Source organism: Melospiza melodia, chromosome 3 (assembly GCF_035770615.1).
Source record: "Melospiza melodia melodia isolate bMelMel2 chromosome 3, bMelMel2.pri, whole genome shotgun sequence".
NCBI lineage: Eukaryota > Metazoa > Chordata > Aves > Passeriformes > Passerellidae > Melospiza > Melospiza melodia.
In genome coordinates this window covers 14,428,179-14,441,867 of record NC_086196.1, presented here as the reverse complement: position 1 = coordinate 14,441,867, position 13,689 = coordinate 14,428,179, and positions in this window count along the sequence as shown.

Here is a 13,689-nt window from a genome sequence, read left to right as displayed (position 1 = left end):
TGGTTTACATACAGCTCAACCTATTTTAGGGCTAAAAACATTTGATAACAGAAAATGTAAGTTTAATGACAAAGAATTGTCTATTCACCTTTAATTTACTAATTGAGATATAGCCAATGTTCTGTTTGTTTGTTTTTGTTTTTTTTTCCCAAATAAGTTTTTTAGAAACAAAATCTCAAAGTCCATTGTGAAAGAATAAAAACAGAGTTTCACCCACATTTTACCCTTTTCAATACACAAATAGGTTGCAGGACTGGCTAAAGTTCAGTGTAATACAAAAATCTTGCTATCACTTGCAAGGTCAAAGATTTTGCAAACAATCTATGCATTGACATACAATAACCTGCAAATGACTGGGGCTTTCTGCACATGCTTCACATGTAGTAATTATTTTCTTTAAAGAAACAGAGTTTAAGACATGTCAGATCAAAGAACGAGTGGGAAATTAAAATTGTAAACCTGAATAATCACTGTGACATTTTTAATGCTTCTATATGCCTATAGTGCTTTTTGTGTAAAAGACATGATCCTAAGTATATTTTTGAATAGAATATTATGGAGATCAACTAAAAATATAGGGAAAATTTATATACAGCAACAGAGAAAATTAGCCTGTGATGGTTTTCAATGTGCAGACTCTTCAGGAAGGGAATGTGAAGTCTCTGAGTTTTGAAAAGATGTGAATATACTAAAAAAATCAAATAGCAAGTTCAATAGCAAGTTCATCAAATTTCTTCTTTTTCTGATATCTCTGTATTTAGCAATAATTCTTCCTAACCTTTTGGAAGAGATGAGAATGGAAAGGTAATTACTTCTAGTAACAAAAAAGAAAAAAAATCTGATCTACACCTCTGTTTTCAGCTAGGTGTGCCTTAGCCCTACAAATTTCTCCATTCCATTAGGAAATTACTGGTTTTGGAAGTTTGTTCTTTTTCAAATTTGTCTTTAGTATGTCAGAGAGAAGTTATGAGTGTAAGGCTCCAGTGAATCCATGCTTCAGACTTTTTCTGACAATGCAGTCACAACAATACTCCCTAGAGTTGCAAAGCAACACAAACTACAGGTCTCCAGGTCTCCATGAGAGATGGAAAGCATTCAGTAGCTTTATTTGCCAAACACAGCACATGCTCTTACATGGATCACAGGGAAAGTCATAATTCATAAAATGGACTAAGATTTGAGTTTAGTTTTTTCCCTTTGCCTTTTTTTTTCACATATATATACATATACATATATATACATATATATATATATATATATACATGTATATATAAGAATGTTTAAATTACTGCTGAATCTAGAAAAATATGATTACAGCAGAGGTGTGAGCTATATAGCATACATCTAACAGAAAAAGGTAAAAACACTTGGCCAGAGGCAGCAGTTTTCCTGTTTTGAACTGATTTGGCTCTGCAGAGCTTGCATCCGTACAGATAAACTCTCTTACAGCTCAAATATCATGGCATCAGTCATGACAACAGCTGGCAATTGTTCCTGGCTCACAGTAACCCTCCAGGCATTCTAGGGTCTGCAGGTGAGAATAATAGTTGTCTTCAGCCAAAAAAAAAAACAAAACAAAACAAAAACATCCTCAAAAGTACAAACAACTTATCAGTACAAACAATTCACTTCAGAATCTGGGAAATCATTAGTTTAAAAACAAAGTTTATGGTCTGAAAGCAGATTTTGTTATTACAGTGTATTGGAAAATGGTCTGAGGGTATGGTGGAAATTGTCAGGCCATTCTTACTTACCAGATCATGGGAATCATAGAGAAGCATTTCAATAACTTGTCTTCTTCAGCAGTTTCCTCTATGACAAAGAAAAATATGGTTTCCAATGAGAAAGAAATCAGAGTCTTCAGAATCCTTAATAGATGGACCTAAGAGTATCAAGTCCATACCTAAACTTCCCATCCACGTTTTGCTAGGACCGTGCAGACTGATGTAGTAATTATCCGAGCAACAAGCATTTCATTTCAGGAGGCAAGGACCAGTTCCCAAAACAATTTCACTAAGGTCCTGTATCAAACTGAACTATACATGGCAGCTGTGTTTCAAATTCCATCTGGATGAGCAAATCAGTTTATATGTTTCCCTTTCCTATTAAAGTGATGAAATAAAAAATAGGGCTTCCTTTTTATGCTTCATATCAGTAATAGCCTTTTGATGATACTTGTCATCCTGCATTGAAGTGTAAACACAATAAATTTAACTGTAGAGTGAAGATAATCTAAACAAAAAGTGGAATAATATTCTCTTCTTCCATATCATCAGAAACTGTATTGTTGCATGAGACAGGAATGCAATAACATCCCATACAATATTAAATACATGTATTTTAATATGGCTTAGAAGTTCCCACAAATTGCATTTTTTGGTGATATAAAGCATAAGCACTTTGGGAAAATAAACACATTACTGAGAGAAGTTGCTTTGGGAGTGAATTTTCTGCAAAAATATTTTCCTTGCTAAAACATAAAACACTAAAGAAATGAAGGGATAATGAATATTCTTTATTCTGTCCTGTAAACCTCATGATACAATTCAGTGTTCAAATGAAAGAAAATTGTTTACTTTAGAATAACATAGCAATGTTTAATGCCTTAATCTATAAATAGTAGAAGTAGATATATATAAAAATCTAAAACACAGCGTAGGGAAGGAATAAGGACAAAGATGCATTTAGGTATCTTGGGGGGAAAAAAATCACCCATTTCAGCTATTTGAATCTACTTATTTATAAGATTCACAACTCCTAGATAATTTTATATTCCTTTGTACAAGAATGTCCTGGACTCTTCCTTAGCAAGATTTCTCTCTTTCTAACTGGGTATGCAAACTGCATTACGTATTTGTGATTTGTAAGATATTTAGAAAAATAAAATTACAATCTATTAAACCAAATGTTCATTTCTTTTGCAAATCCTTCCCTTTTTTATGTGTTGATACAAGATATTTTTTTTTCAGTTTCTTCACAATCACTCTTTTGCTGTTATTGTTTTGTACCTTAATTCATTTTACCTTCTTATAAATGTATTTACCCATAGCTTGGAAAAATGTCAAATAGGAATTTCACTACTTTCATCTCATCAAGTGTAGAAAGAGAATCAATTAAATTTCTAGGGACAGTGGCCACTCTTGAGTGGGAGTTAACAGTATATCCACTCACTAGCTTGTATTCAGATGACTCCCAGCTTTTTTATAAGCCCTGAAAGAGCAATGCAACACTGACAGCAATAAAAATGGAACTTAGTCGTCAATTGACAACATAAGGATGAGTCAGGGATACTGTGGAATCAGTGAAGTGAGGGAACTACAGGGACTATGAGAAATATCAATGTGTTTCTTGATGAATTCTCCCTGAATATGAATAATGTTGGGGATACCCCACAGCAAAATTGTTCCAATGATACACCAACTCACAAGTGTAGTCAGCCATTCTTCCTAAGGAAGGAAGTGCATTGCCTAGGCTTCATCCCTAATTCATTTCATCTTGCTCACAGACACAGAAAATCTTTCAAGTCTGCTATTCCAAGAGCTGTGCATTACCCCATGTGTAATTATGAACTCAAACTAAGGAATCTTTTCAGCTCTTTCTTCCCGTGTTAGTAATTTGCCTTTATGTACTCTTTGTCCTACTTTACTTTTCCAACTTTAAACTATTTTATTATTCTTAGTAGCCACCATAACATAATTCTGTTGATCTGCATGGACTATATTTTCTTTGTCTCAAACAGGTGCACTACAGAATTTGTAATATTTTATTGGGGATTTTTTACCTAAAAGATTTAGAGAGAGAATTGTATTATGTTTCTGCCATTGTAGCTCACAATGCTTGCTTTGCTTTCCTAAAACTAATGAATTCAAGGGAAGAACTGCATTTTTTTCTACATTCTGATGTTTAATTTACACTTGATTTGTATAGTCCTTCAGCATTAAAGAGTACACCAATACATGCAATGCTTTACCTTAGCCATAGAAGTTTATCTTTTTAAAACTGTAATATAGGTTAGTTTCTGTTGCAGCCTTGTAAAATTACTGCTTTTTGCTCTTTCATTTCAATAAGATGGTCACTACCAATGATCAGGTTCATACAGGTGTATTGCTGAGGGATCTTTCATGAGTTTTACCTTTACAAAGAAATTACTACTTCAAAACCAAGAGATGAATCCCCCAAGATGGGGAATTAAGGATGACTTCAAGTCATCCTTATACTCTCAAGTATTTGAGAAGACAAATCAGTTTGGTAGTACAATTCTGTCTGAGGTATTTAGATATCTGGGTGGATGCAAGGAGGCAAACAAGGGTCTGGATTACTGTTACAGCCACAAAACTTAATTTTATGTTTTTAGTATCTATGATTGTCTGAGAAGACCCTCAGTATCTCACTTGGCTTCTGCATGATGATCCAGAAGGATACATGATCCAGGATATCCTGCAGTTCTTGTGTCATGCTGTCATACCTGTCACACATTTCTGATTCTCTGTGGCCTCTCAGCTGACATCATAGGCCTAAATTTAGATTAGCCAGGAGGACTTTACAGCTGGAAAAAGAGAAGCAGTTGGCCCTAGAATACAGGTCAGCAATCAACCTCCAGGGATGGGCCTCAATTTCTTACATACAAGAATTTATGCCCTAAAGTATCTAAGGTACAAAGATACTGGAGTTTTGACAAAGGACTTAAAGCAGACTCAGTCTTGGGAAATTATTACAGGGTGTCACAAGGGTCACTGAATATTTACAGGTAGGCAAGGATTTGTGCCCCATATCAGACTGGACTGAATTTCCTGTATAGTTATTATTTCACAAACTTTAGTAGATTCTTATCTCCTACTTTGAGCATAATTAGCAGGGTAATGTTGGATATTATGAATCACACATTATGGAGTGCCCCTGGTCTCAGTTCAGTTTTCTACACACAATTTTCTGGTGCTGTTTGACTCCTGCCCAGCACATCTGATATGTACACACAGAGGTAGTAGACCTGACATAAGAAATACAAGGACATTTGACCCTCTCTAGGCAGACAGAATAGACTAGGACATCTTAAATGACATTTAAGATGCCTCTTACATTCATTAGACAAAACCTGATCATTGGTAGCAAGAATCTTACTGAAATGTAAGAGAAAAAAGAAATCATTGTGCAAAGCTTCAACAGAAACTGACCTTTACTACAATTTCAGAAAGATAAATTAAAATAGAAATAGGTGAAATTAATGGACAGCATTGTCCTCAGTCTGGGAAATTGAAATAGACTTTCTGTACCTGCAATACCTGAAAATTATTTTTATTAGTCTATAACTTTATATAGAGAGGAAAATAAATTTTAAAGTCAAGCATGTTTGGGTCAAATTCAGAATTCCAAGTACGATTAAGAAAGTGTACTGTATGGTGAGTCTAATAACAAGAAATTAGACATTACGTAAAAAGAAACAGGTACAGCACTGCAATAACTATTAAAGCCATGGAAAATGGTTTCTGATGTCCTTTAATAATAACAAAAGTCTAAGTAAACATTAGAACTTGATGTGGATTCATCTTCATCCAAACTGATGAATCAAGTGTCAGAATTATGAGAATTGTCAGGGCATTTTTCTGAAAACACACAAGTTATCGTTACTGATTAAAAAAAAAAAAAAAAAGAACCATTGTTTAAAACTAAAACCTGCTTGTTTGTTAAGATGCTCCATAGGTTTTCTAGGGAAAGCACATAGAGGCCATGTCTTATGACAGAAAGTGTATATTATTTTGTTAAAAAATCATATATGTACACTCTCAACCCTGAAATTTATTCATCAAAAATTTGCTTGGAAATACTTCCAATTTTCAGATTATTAGTTGAAATTTAGGTCAAATTCTGTGGTCTGCTCTGTAAAACAGGGTAGTTTTAGGCATCTCTTTCATTTTGAATGTCTGCCTACATGCCTGAGCAATCTGCTATGCTTGCTGTTATTACACATCTTGGCTAGCATTTCTAGGACTAGGAATGTGGTAAGTTTCTTAGAATACTCCTAAGGAGTCACCACACTAAAGTTCTCAGTATTTTTCCTCAATGCCTGACATTCTGCAGACCTCACACTGCAGCAATGGGGATGAAAAACTCAGAGTTAAATGGTAATCACAATTTGAAAACAAACTACCAATTTCATTCCTCAGTAGATAGAGGAAGCAAGTCTCTGTGACTATTACCACCTGTAAGTTGAACTATCAGATTCTTTTTTTAAAAGAAAACACATTCTTTTTTTAAAAGAAAAATAATAAAATAATGAAATTTACTGTTTAGAGGTTGCATGGACAAAGTTTAAGAAAAATTATTTGGCCTACTATGGAAATGGAAGTCAGCATCACAGTAGTCCTTGATACGGATATGGAGAAGTAAAACAGGGTGAGGAGCTAGGCTTAGTCATCATATTGACATAAATTACACGACCTATCACTTTCAAGGTATTGATAGAAGGCATGAAATACACAAGAAAAAGCAAAATTTAATTTCCCTAGATGAAATTTGAATTTAGTCCCTTATTAATCTAAATCTTAAAATATAGTTGGGTCATTAAGTAAAAATTCAATTAAAAATAATTATTCTTGTCTGTAACATAAGAAAGCACATTTCTAAGGCAATTAATTTATTCTTAAAGTTACTGCAGATAATTACTTTTACCCAACAATATTTAGCAAGTTTCTTTTATATTATTTTTGTTTTGTTTTTTGGAAAATCTCTTATTTTAGTATGTCTAGGTTTGGTCTTGTCTGTCCTTTTAATGGCCATTGTCTCTCAGTTCTCACTAGAATTCTTGAGTTTTGGCTTTTTATAAAGTAAGGAACCAGAGTTTCAGATTCTTTAAAAAAAAAAAATTATATCATACTTTTTTTTAAAAAAGCCCATAGAGAGAATGACAGGTTCTTGGAGCAACTTCTTAGTACTGAATTACTTGTAAGGACCTTTAGTTTCTTTGAGATCAGTCCCAAAGTGTTCTTATGACTCCCACAAGACTCAAACCTTCACACTTTTCACTTCAGCTGTAACCTATACTTCTCTGAAGCTGTTTTCACTGGCCTAGATATAAAAGAAAATGAACATACAAAAAATTAAAACACAAATGGGGATCAAAATAGTGAAATGTTAATATAGGTCCTGACAGAAAATGAGGTGGAGAGACAAAGAACCCAGCTCACTGCTTAGTGCTTCCAGGACCTGGGGCACCGAGGTGGTGCTGCAGGCTGGAACACAACAAGCCAAACAGTAAACTTGATTGAGTTTACAAGTCTCATCATTAAACCCAACTACAAGAGCTGCATCATCATAAAGACATATATCCCTAAAGGGATGGAAATATTGTCACGGAAAAAGAAGTGGCTGATGCGCTTTCAATAAGAAAATAATACCTTAGGGAAATAACCCACAAATGCAACAACATGGTTACCAAATATAATACTGATGCCACCCATGAGATTCACAGTAGCTTTGACATCTTTAATTTTGCTTTCATTTGCTTGGGTTTTTGGTGCACTTCTGAGAACATCTGTATTTGTTTCTATTCCCAATATAAAGTTCATCAGAAATCCCACAACAACCTCTGTACCCATTTTCAATTACAATGAAAACCTGAAGATACTGTAATCTTATATTTTTTGCTCAAGAAATTGGGTGGGAAATGCTTTGACTGAAAGAGTAGTTACATATTAGGGCCCACATTACTCTTCAGCTACAATATGGAGATTTTTCCACTATCAAACATGAAGTTACATAACATATAAAAGTTTAGGACTCAAATTATCAGCATTGTCGAGCAGAACACTGATGTTATATTTGAGGAAAAAAATCAATTTATTAGGTTTCTACCATTAGGTTTTTCTGTTACACATGAATGCTATCTGTCTTCCTACTTACCTTTAGTCATCAGCACCACAAAATATCATCCAAATTAAATATTCTTACCACAGTTTCATACAATTACATACTGAAGCAAATACAAAAATATATATATTTTGAAATAATCTGTTGATTTTCCCAGTAAGGCTCTCAATGAACTGTAGGAACTGGTACTGACAGATACATTGACTAATCTAAAACATGGGACTTTTGGTGTTTGGGGTTTTTTCCCTACATTCAGGCCTAAACAAGCCATGATGACTGTAGAGAACAAGTGTATTAAATAACAGTGTCTACACTGAGGAAAGCTTAGCTTTTATTTAAACATGAGAATTTCCATGTTTCATAAACTTACATCAAGATGCACTCATAGGAAAAAAACCCCCATCCATTTTAAATATTTTCTTTGAGTGAATAGACACAACTGAGTAGACAAAGATTGGAGGAAAAGGCTTTCAGGTGTTACTGATACTTCAGGCAACTATGAACTCCCCCATGCACCTTACATCCTATTACTACAACAGGAAGAAAAATATGGTCAGGAGCAGTCCTCAGCCTCCACATCACTGGCAGTGAAGGCAGGAGCAGCTCCTACGAGTGAGGGAGAACTGAACCATGGTGCACCTTTCCCCACATGAGCTTACCCCATCCATAACAAATGTGAAAAAAACAAAAGAGTTTTGTTTTTTTTTTAATAAACTCACTGTAGCTTTTCCTCTCAGCACGGGCCTAAAACGTGACCTACATCCCACACATTAAAGGGATTTTGTCCTTTATAGGCTGTATGAATGTCTTACTAAGAAAAAGATTTGATTAACTTGTGGTAAAGGACAAGCTCAAACAAAAAAAGACAAGGAGGCAAGACTGTGTTCTGCCCTGCAACCTCAGATAAACTAATTTCCCTCTCAGTTTCTGAAAAATAGAACGGGAGTGATAATCAATAATGTTTCATGACCTTCCAGAGGTACTGTGTGCATCAATGCATGGCAATATGATGGGAATCAAGTCTGTGAAGAAACTCCTAATAGCCTTATTTCTGAACTCTGCAGGAGTTTCATGGTCATAACTATCCTGAAAATTTCCATATCAAAATTACCATAAAGTTGTTGTGGTTGTTCTTGCTGTAGGCAGAGAAGGAGAAAGAAACTAAGGAAAAAAATCCTTAAAAAACAATTTTCTGAGCCACTATCTCCCATTTCTATGCACTTAGGAAAGGCTTCAAAACCCCTGCAAATTAAGCACTCCACCCTGATGTTTTTGTAAGACAAGGCTCAGTGCCTCCTAGGCCTGGGCCTTGCTCCACATGATGAAGTGCAGTGCCACAGTGATGCAATTTCACAACTTCTACTGTGTTTTAGGACTTCTTGAACAAGCAGGATGAAAGAGAAGAGAAAGGGGGCTGAAAGGACAATGGTTGTTCTATTCCCTTTGTAATATCCAATAAATACAGACTTATACAGCCAAAAAAAGTCTAAAACCACTTGAACTATAAAGTTGAAGTCACTGAAAAGGTTCTGGACATTCCCTGATGATGATTGCACTAGGTATGGCTAAAACAGCCTAAAGGATAAATTATATGAAGTCTGCTGGGTGCTAATAAATTCCTTTCTGTTTTGAGATGCTTTGAATTAATTGTGCCAACAAAAACTATTCTTTGGCATATGAAAGGTATCATTTATCTCATGCAAACCTTATCAAAGAGGAAAAGATAGAAAAATGGGTATACCTGCTGCTCTGTTCATTGTGTCCAGAGACAGGTAGAGTGAGTAAGCACTGCAGAATTTGGCAATGTATTCTTACAATTATAGTTAATGATGACTTTCAATGAAAAATCTATAGTGCAGAGAGTTCATAAACTCAGAGAAGCAGCAATGGTGCTTTACATTCCCAGGCAATACAATTTTTAGACTTACTTCCCAATACAGAACATTTCCACACTGACAATCCCAGCTATGTCCTGTAAATCAGTACAGATAATGTAATTCAAATTTTGGCAGCTTTCCAGGAAGACTATGCAGCTCATTGCTGAAGAACATAAAATATAAATTGAATGTGAGACCTGGTATTGTGGAGCTTAATTCTTTCCACTGCTGCTAGATGTATTCGCACATTCCACCTGACCTTTCTCGGCTTTCACAGCACGAGGGACTAGCTTGTATTTGCCACCTGCATTGTCCCTTTCATCCATCCCACCAGACGTTTGGGTAGCTGAAAATCAGAGCAACATGAAGCTCCAGGGAGTGAATTCACAAGCAACGATACGAAATTTTCTTTCAATCTGGAGGCCCATGCAGCTGTGACACTTGGATTTCAAATAAAGCCTCCTGAAAATGCCCTCACAGAGGGTGGTGCAGGGAAGAAGCAAAGGATAAGGCTGATATCAGGTAATCCTTTCTTTCTTGCCTCTACAAGTGGTCTTCTATGAGAGAACAATGTTTCTGGGGAAAGAAGAGGGACTTCTCACTTAGGACACAAGTGTACAAGGTAGCTGGATTTGCTGAGCCACCTGCATTAGCAGAAGAAACTTGGTTCAAGGTTTTGAGACGTAGATTTCCAGGTCATCCAAATATTCTTTTAATTCATGAAGTGGCAGGTGACAGATACTTTTGAGTAAGTCCTGATTGCTAAGGTTTGCTTTTATGCATGTGCCCTTCCTCAAGTAAAATTTCTTCATGTCTGATTGCATTCTATATTCACAGCATGCAGAACACAAGTGGATTGCTTTAATTTGAATCCTTTGTCATCCTAATAATACTTAGAAATTACAGCTCCAGATTTCTGATTGTCAAGGCTCAAACCAACCCAAAATATGAACCTTGTCACTCAAACAAAATAATCTATTTACAGCCTCTTTTGAGGCCTTTGCATAGAGAGGTAGATTTATAGTTAAAGTAAAGCAAGTTTCTACTGTGGTTTTTTTTACAAATATATCACTATTCTGTTAATGACGTAATGACTTTATGTGACTTTATTTGGTGACTCCAAAAGTGAAAACAAATGCATCAAATGCAAACAGAGTGTATGAATTCTCACAACATTATCCCACCAAAGAGAATTCTCTTTACAAGACAGGCAAGAGCAATGATTTTTTTACACTCCTGCCCCAGAGGACTTTTTCATTCAATACATATTTACTTAGAGATAAAGTTCAATAGTAATAGTTATTTTACAAATAGTGTCCTGCAGTTTATGATTATTAAAGTCAACTAGTCAGCAGAGGGCACTGAAGGGAACATTATAATAGATTTTATTGATATAATCACTGCTGCCACCAACTCCTGATGGCTTGAGGCTCAGTATAAATGAAAGTCTGCAGCCCCTTGTATTTTATTAATATTGTTGTTTTTCTAATAAGAAAGCCATTTACCTGCTGTGTGTGATGAGGTTTCTTGACAGATGTTATTCTTTATTTTCCTCTCCCTCTGTGCTTTGGGTTTTGTAGAAATATGAGTGAATAATTTTTTCAAAACTTTTTTGCAGCCTTTTCTTTCAGGTATCTGAGAAATTTATATGCAACACGCTCATCACTGTTTATATCTGAATAATTGCTACTGCTTTACCCCACCTATACAGTGACCTATATTACCTTTAAAATGTGGGAATACTTCATTAGTGACCTATAATTCTTCTATCATTGTTGAAACGAGACAATGAATAACAGGTTTTTTCCTTAGGGAAATTGTTATATTGGATCAGACCAATGGTATGAAAGTGATTTCATATTTTATTTTGATCTCTTACAGTTTTACACTGGCATTCCATTTAAAGAACAAGATCTGATATTCCAATATTTATGATGTTTTTCACTGTAAAAATTCTTAGTAATTCAAATGAATATTCATAACCATTTGTTATTTTTTGGGAACCTAAATTACTTGCTGTACTAATGAGCCTCACCATCTAGAGAGGCAATTAATTCCATTTCCCATCAATCCTGGTAACTGCATTTAAAAGACTTGTGAGGATATTTCCTGTGACATTATATGTAATATGTATCATTACATGTATCATGATAAACCTACTGGGAATGTAATAACTCATCTTCAGTGATCCAGTGATTGTCATTATTTAACAGCACAATTGCATATGAAGTCGAATATTTCTGCAGCACTGATTTTATCTCATCTGCTAGTACCAGAAAAAAACATTTACAAAAACCAAATTTTTGAGGATATTTTTGTCAGGAGTACACTACTCACAACGGAAAAGGTAGCACAATTTTATAGATCTTTAACTGTCCATGAAAATACATATCACATACTGATGTGTATTGCATGTACACATTCATGTATTACACATACATGCACAGATACATTTATGTATCACACATTGCCCTGCAGTGACACAGGCTGGGCACTCTCCAGTGGGAGCACAGCTCTGCCAAAAAAAGGCCCTGGAATCCCCTGGGCACAAGCTGGAGCATAAAAGCCAGGCAGCACAATGGTCCAACGGCAAGCATGAGCCCAGCCAGGAGATGAAGGGAGGGAACCATCCCCTGCCCTGCTCCGCACTCATTAAACCACACCTGCAACAATGTCCCAGGTTTTGGTCCCTTGAATGGTAGAAAGATGTTGATAAACTTAAAAGATGTCAATGAGTCTGAAGCACATGATTTATAAACAGAACTCAAAGCAGCAGAAGTGGAAGAGGGAGTGAAAAAGTGCACACACAGAGTGAGCTGGATAAAACCCCCAGGGCCATGAAAATGTTGAAATCTCCTGGAAAGTAGAACTGCTGACTTTTCCACAGTTCTAATACCATTCTACTCTGACTTTGAGGCAGTTGCAGAAATCTAAAATCAGTTTTTCTATAATCTGTACCCTACCAGTTATTTTTGAATGATTATATAATATTTTAATGCTTAATCAACCGTCTCTTGAGAATCCAAGAAATGTTTCTGTACATAACATGTAATTTTGAAAGTGACAAAAGTTCAATGAGTGGAAAAGGATTTTTTCAAAACTCTTACAATATTATTTCAAATGCCATCCCTCATTTATCCACCTTGTCACTGTATGCTTCAATATACCTTCAGTAAACAAAACACATAATCTGATTTACCATTGTCTGCAGTTGTCTTCTGTAAAGACCCATATATTTTCATTGCTTGATTATTGGTCAGAGTAAGACCAATTTTAGTTTCATTTAAAGAATAATTCTAATATTACACAGGGGCTATGACTATATATTGATGCAGATTTGAATCCAGGACTAAAACCATCAGTGTTCATTTTATCTGTGTGAGGTAGTGTGTAGGTTTCACAGTCCAGAGACATACCTAAGTGTCAGGAGTTTTGCTAACTCTCCAATATGTGTCAAACCCCTGGGAAATTTCTTTTCTCTCAAAATAGTACAAAGGGAAGTTTGTAAGAGAAACAAAGTCACACTCTGAAAAAAAATTAACCAATATGCACCTGCATGTTGGATTTTCTTCTATTATCACTATATCCACACCATCCCCTATGGAGACAGCAGCATACTTTGCTACATGCCACAATAGCTGGCCAGAGAGTTGTGAATGGAATACGTAGAAAATACTGCAAATGATCTTGAAATAGAGATTGGATATGAGCATAACTTTGGAAATAGTAATTGGAACTTTTTTACTTTTTTATTACTAGTGTTGTGCTTTTAGATTCATATTGGAGATAAAAATCCAAATATTGTTTTGTTTTTTCACACTTCAGAATGCAATCAGAGTTGTAATATGTATGATTTTTCCAGTCTGTATTCTTAGTTATAAGTGGTACGCAGTTTTCCAAATTGAGTCTCTGCTTTACAAATATAATTTAAATGTCTTCTGCAAATGTG